Source organism: Kryptolebias marmoratus, linkage group LG14, assembly GCF_001649575.2.
Source record: "Kryptolebias marmoratus isolate JLee-2015 linkage group LG14, ASM164957v2, whole genome shotgun sequence".
In the NCBI taxonomy this organism is placed as follows: Eukaryota; Metazoa; Chordata; class Actinopteri; order Cyprinodontiformes; family Rivulidae; genus Kryptolebias; species Kryptolebias marmoratus.
In genome coordinates, this window is record NC_051443.1 from 8,522,288 (window position 1) to 8,528,744 (window position 6,457).

Genomic DNA, 6,457 nt, shown 5'->3' on the forward strand with positions numbered 1-6,457 from the left:
TGACAGTCCCACAAAGGAGACAGCAGGTGGCTGCATTATGAACATCATTGTAAAGTGTGGGTCAACACTTTAAGTTGTTAACAAAAAAAACAAAAAACACAGATTCCACATTTAACATTAAAATCTCCTTTTAATTTCCATTCCTGTGACTCCTGTGACTGTTGTACTCTACTCCTTGGTTACTGACATAAAAGCCTTTGTGCACATGTGCTGAACCAAACAATCTTCTTGTGGAATGTTGTTTTTGTGAATTTTGCTCCTTTAATGTACATAGGCAATTTCCAGGCATACAATAAAGTGATCATAAGCTCCTGTAATGTACTGGAGCTCTTGTGTCATAGTCTTTGGAGTAATGATTTTTTTTTTTTTTTTCAAAAAGCCATTTGGAAGTGTTGTTAAGTGTGTTGTGTGCGTAAAAACTGTCCAGTACGGAGACGAGAAAGACTTGAGTTATTCTGCCTCTTCTTGTCCACCGTGTCTGGAGATTTTGTAGGCAACTATGGTCCTGTTTGCACCAGGCGCCAGCTTCTTAGCTCCTGGTAGCACAGCAAGAAACAATACTTCTGTGGCAAGCAGTGGAAGCAGAAGAAGGGTTTACAGCGAGCGCTCTCTCAAACAAACCCAATACAGTGCTTTAAGCGCATTCACGCTCTGCTAGGAATAAATTTGCAGCTAAGTTTAGGGACAATATTCAAAGCAACGCCACTGCATTCTACTATACCTTATACTGTAACTGCATTACTGCCAAACCCAACAAACACCTCTTGAATTTAGATCAGGGAGGTCTTTCTTCTCTAAAATACCTCTCTATGTAACTTTGTCATTGCACAAGTGGGCATTAAAGTCTCTTGAGGAAACAATGAGATCTCCACTCCTTCTGTCCAATGATTTTCATTCATTAAAATCCATCGAGTGGTTCACAAGATATTTTGCTAATACACACTGCACACACACATACAGTAGACACATGCAAATAAAACATTGCTGCTTGCCTTTTAGGGAGGAAAGGGGAAGAAATAAAATGAAGCCAGATTGTTTCAGTGCGCTTACAGGACAGGATGAGCTTAACAACCTCAGTGACGTGAGTGGCTTGGCCTAGAGACCAGCTGTCCCAGGCATTAGCTGTTGTGGGGGACTCTATTAGTTTTTGAGTGGGCAGTTTATCAATTTAGCAAGAAGGGTTAGGACAATAAGAAGCTATGATGGTCATTTTTATAGTATTTTGTATACAGTATTATTAATATATTTGCTTTATAGAAACTAATTGCCCAGGAAAACAAATACTGAGATTCAGTATTAACTCAGATAAAACATGATTTCACAGTAAGTCCCAGTGTAATTAGAAAGTGTTATATACAATAACCATGGTGTTTGACAAGTTTTAAAACTAGAAGTAATAACAATTTTAAATGCACTATCAGTCAAGCTCAGATTGAACTGGTTGACTGTCATTTTGTTTGAGGGTCTGGGAATATTTATAGGGCTGGAGACCGAAACAAAGGCCTGCAGTATAGTTTGTCTAGAACCCTCTTGCAGCTTATTGTGATCTCACTAAATAAGCTGTGCCATGTGGACAGACAGGGATCAGGAAGCCCTGGCTGCATGAACAGATAGAGAAATTGAGAAAATAGACAAACTCACACACACTAAAGAAGAAAGGGAAAGGGAACACAACGTCAAAACGATCTAAGCTGCTAGCAAGAATCATTACAATCACCTGTTGTAGGAATATTTCAATTCAAATATTAGCACAAATGAAGACCAAGCAGGGTATTCTGTGGTGCAGCTTATACTCCTTTCGTGAAATGTCACGTCTTCTATAGTAAACTTAACCACAGCTTGTTACATACTGAAATGGAAGTCTTTTTGTTACTAAAGACCGTACCATTTTTGCTTTTTTGTTTCTTCTGAAGAGTGGCCAGAAACTGTATGGCAGTTTGATCAGAAGGGTGTCTGAGTGGTGCCCCACCAAAAGGGAAAAAATAACGTCTTTTTTCTGTCTTGTACATAATTGTGACCTTTCTAAGAACTTTGTTCTGCCTCATTGTCATTGTCCACTCAGCGTAGAGCCTTGCACTGCTGAGCGCTGCCCATTTTAATCAAACTGCTGTCACTGACGTTCACTGAAAAACATTTTTTTAAAACTTCATGGTCTGTAGTGGGTTCCAGGATGGCCTCCACTGGTGTACTTTTGTCCTAAGTTTCACAGTTAACCCATGGAGTTACAGTATGTAAATCTAGCAGTCACACTGAGTCTTTAACATAAAGGTCTAGCATTCCTTGAAGAAATGCATATCACCCGCCACCTTTCATGCCAGAGTTTTAGAGTAAAATCATCTTATTTTGATAAATAATGAAGTTGTAGTTGTTTTGGTTAAACCTTGAAAATAACATTATGCACAATGTTATGCATACAGGCAGTTATGAATTACAGACATTTTTATGTTTCCTACGGTAAATTGGCTGTGGCAGCCATCTTAAAACAGTTTTTCAGTTGTAGATGTACATTCACTGATTATTTTCTGAAACTTTCATCTGCAGTAATGAAAGGGTCGCTCCGTTCTGTTGTGGTGGAGCTGAGCTGAAATTCAAAGCTCTTGATTTACTGGTCCATCTACGCTCCAAACCTCACTTATGGTCATGAGGTATGGATCTTCAGCAAAAGAATGAGATCTTGGATACAAACGTCTGAGCCTCCTTTGTAGGGTGGCCGGGCTCAGCCTCAGAGATATGTTGAGAAGCGCCATCATCTCGGTGACGATAAGGCTCCTCCTTATTGAAAAGAGTCGGCTGAGGTGGTTCAGGCATTTGATCAGGGTGTCTTTTGGGTGCCTCCTTATAGAGGTTCTTTTTGGGCGTGTTCCATTGGGATTAGACCCTCAGGGAGACCAAGAACTTTGTGGAGGGATTATATATCTTTGGCCTGGGAATGCTATGGGATTCCCCAGGAGGAGCTAGAGAGTGTTGCTGGGGAGAAGGAAGTCTGGGTTGGACCTTTATCAAACCTGGTTGCAGATCTACTCAGATCAAACTCGGATTCAGCCTTCAGCCACCACAGTTGTAGCATAATCCTCATAAATCTGATGTCTGAGTTTACAGAATCAAAGAGATGTGGAGTAAAATACTGACCAGGTCTGAACCAGTCTTAGACTCTGGACCATTTCTATCAACCATCAGCAAAGTCATCTTAAAAGTAAAATAAGGTCTCCAAACCATACTGGAGTTGAAAAAATGATCCTGAAGCTAAGCAGAGACCAATGCAGTAGAGTTTTGTTTTGTTTTGTGTTTCACAAAGAAACAAACCTGAATACTCCTGAGAGCATTGACTTTTCTTCACACTGGTATTTATCCACAGAAATTTGGTTGAAAGCATGTCTACTTTTTGAAAGGACAAACTTATTTTATAAAATTTTAGATAAACTTATTCTCATTGCTTCACACAGTTAAACTCCTCCTATAGATGTCATTTTCTTTAGGACTGAGGACATATCTTTGTAATTTTTTGATTTCTTGGATCAACTTGAGGAAAATTGTTATGTAAACGGCACATGACACAAGTCTAAGCTTTGTTTCAACTTTGACACAGTAAACTGCTGAACTTTTGCAAAGTTTTTCAAACATTTTGACTTTTTTAGTGAATATAAGCCTTTCTTATTCTCAGTGTATTTAACTAATGTTAACCAATGTTTCAAAGTTAAGTTTGATCAGATTTTCAGTATTTTTACATGTTAAATATTAAACCCCTTACAGTTGTTTCATAGGGTCACTGGTGTTTCACTGGTTCATTGTTAGCTGCAGGTTTTTCTTTGTATCTTTTATGTGTATTGTGTTATCATGGTTAACCCTGCTAAGATTTCAGAGAAGATGTGATAAAAGAGTCGACGACAGACTGGGCACAAGTTAGAGATTGAGTCTTAAAGCTGTAATCTGTGCAGGTATTATGCCACCAGGAGGTTGGAGGAGCGAGGAGATTAGCCTCAAGAACCCAGAGGGATTACAACATGGAAGGGTTTTGGAGGTCAGGGTGGCTGTCAGACCTGCTGAGTGAAGAAAGGGAGAAAAGTAGAATGATTCATAAATGAGGTGGGACAAGGAACGTGGTTACACAGAAAAACAGAGGTTTCATGATTTAAAAATTTGTGATTATAAAATCACATTTTAGAGGAAGTTTAGCATTTCAAACATTCTTTGAGCTGTTCCCAGTGAGGTTGGACCCCAGCAGGGCAGTTCCTTGTCTCTGATCCTGTTGTGGCGCTCATGCTCAGGATCTCAATGCACAGTAGTGGGAGGGGGGTAGTGTTGTGTCAACATTTAGCCGATTTATAGTCTTTCTACTCCAACTGGTCGTTAATCCCATCCGACAATTCTTGGCTGGTGTTGTGGCAAATTGTAGCCACACATTTAGAAATACGATTTCTTTATATAGTGAGATTAGTTACAATCAGAAGCTTATAAAGGCAGAGAAGACAGAAAGTTCAATGTAAGCTTAAAAAGGTCTTTAATTCTGCTCTCCTGCAGACAGCAGAGTGAAATGCTGTGCAGGGTCCCTGCCCCGACCACCAGGACCCTCCTAATACAGTCAGACTTCAGGTCTTATAGAAACCTCCTCCTGTCATCCTTCTTCATTTCTCCTTCAGGATTGGCTCCTTTCTTCTAGATGACATAAACCCTTTTGGCTTCTGGCGTTCTTTTTCCTCTTCTGCAGGTGGCTGTTTGATTTTGCCAGGTTTCGGCATTCCTCTGTTCATATTTCCCTCTTGAACTTTCAACAGTCCCTGTCTCTTTTAGCCACAGGCTGCCCTTTAATTTTAATTGGCTGCCTGTTTCCCATCCTGGGAGCCTCCTTTTTTGTGCCTGGCTCACTTACACATAGAAGCTCTGCTTCAGACAAGTGCATGCTAAGGCTCACTCACACACATACACAGATAGCTATTTACTCACACACACACACACACAGGAGAGGCAGCGCTTTTTCTCTTTTTTTAGTTAGACTTTTAATGTTAACTTTAAGCCATATAGAAGCCTTTCCTCCACATTCAGGTGTCAGGTTTGGGAAACTTAGGGTCTCAGTACTGCTTTGTTCCGATGATGATGTGGTTCTGGTGGCTTCTTCAAGACGTGACCTTCAGCATGCACTGTGGTGGTTCACAGCTGGGATGAGAGTCAGCTCTACCAAACCTGAGGTCATGGTTCTCAACCAGAAAAAAGTTAAATGCTCCTTCTGGCTCGGGGCTGAGTTTTTGCCTCAAGCGGGGAAGTTCAAGTATCTGGGAGTCTTGTTCTCAAGTGATGACAGGATGAAGTGGGAGAAGGATCAACAAGTCAGAGCCAATGAGGTTGTTGCTCTTGTCTGTCATGGTTAAGAAAGAGCTGAGCCAAAGGCTGGTTGATCTATGATCATGAATGAAAGAACAAAATCCTGGATGCAAGTGTCTGAAATGAGCTTCTTCTGTGGGGTGGCTGAGCTTAGCCTTTGAGATAGGGTGAGGACCACCAACACCTAGGGGAAGCTCAAAGTAGAGCTGCATTGCCTCTGCATCAAACTTACATATAAACTCTATGTATTTCTATAGCACTATTCATAATAAAAGGTTTAGCATTATATAGTAGGTTGCAAAAATCAACCCTTGGGATTTTTTTTATTTTGTTGCCTTACAACCTGGAATTTCATTGATTTTTAAAATTTTATTATAAGTAATAATTCTAATAAATACTTAAAATCAATTATGTTAAATGGAAAAAAAACTTTAAATACTCCTAAAAAAATATAAAACTGAATTATATTGCTTGCATTCACGCTCTTTGTTTTGATGCCCAACATAATTAATGAAATGAAATCCACCTCTGGGTAATCAACGTGTCAAATGATCCACACCTGCTGTGACAGCCTGCAGAGTCAACAGTGAAGCACCTGCAAATAATGATAACTATCACCAAGCAAGAGAAAGCATAGTGACTCTGTCACAAAGGGTGTAGGTGAATCAGAAATTTGCAGTTTATTGCTAAAGTAGGGTGGGAGATTGAGATACAGCAATTTGTTCATCAAGTTTGATGATTTTGACAGAGAGCTCCTCCAGTTTAGATCAACAAGTCTAATTCAAGTGGGAAGAAAAATGGATTCCTTACTGTAGATCTGCTTTTAGAACTGAGCTTTACTTACTTACTTAACTTTACTTTGTTCAACAGACTCGTAGTCCACAAAAGCACAACACACAACACATACAAAAACAGATAAAAAAAAAAAAAGAATTAATAAAAACTTATAAAAGACTTGCATACAAATGTTTCTATAGAGCTGACTGATATCTTAGCGCACTCACAGAGGGATGCAAAAACATTAAAATAAGACTGTTCATGGAGCTGCACAAACGACACATAAACTTGTATATCAAATTTCTCATGAGTGCCTGAAACGTTCTGACATGTGCATTACAAAACATTTCACTTGCACTGCTGG

At 39.6% G+C, this 6,457-nt stretch overlaps 1 protein-coding gene across 1 annotated transcript in view; it reads left to right on the forward strand.

Moving 5' to 3' along the window:
- Positions 1 to 6,457, forward strand: part of crb2a (crumbs cell polarity complex component 2a) — a 29,797-nt gene that overhangs the window by 1,888 nt on the left and 21,452 nt on the right. The window lies entirely within an intron of this gene.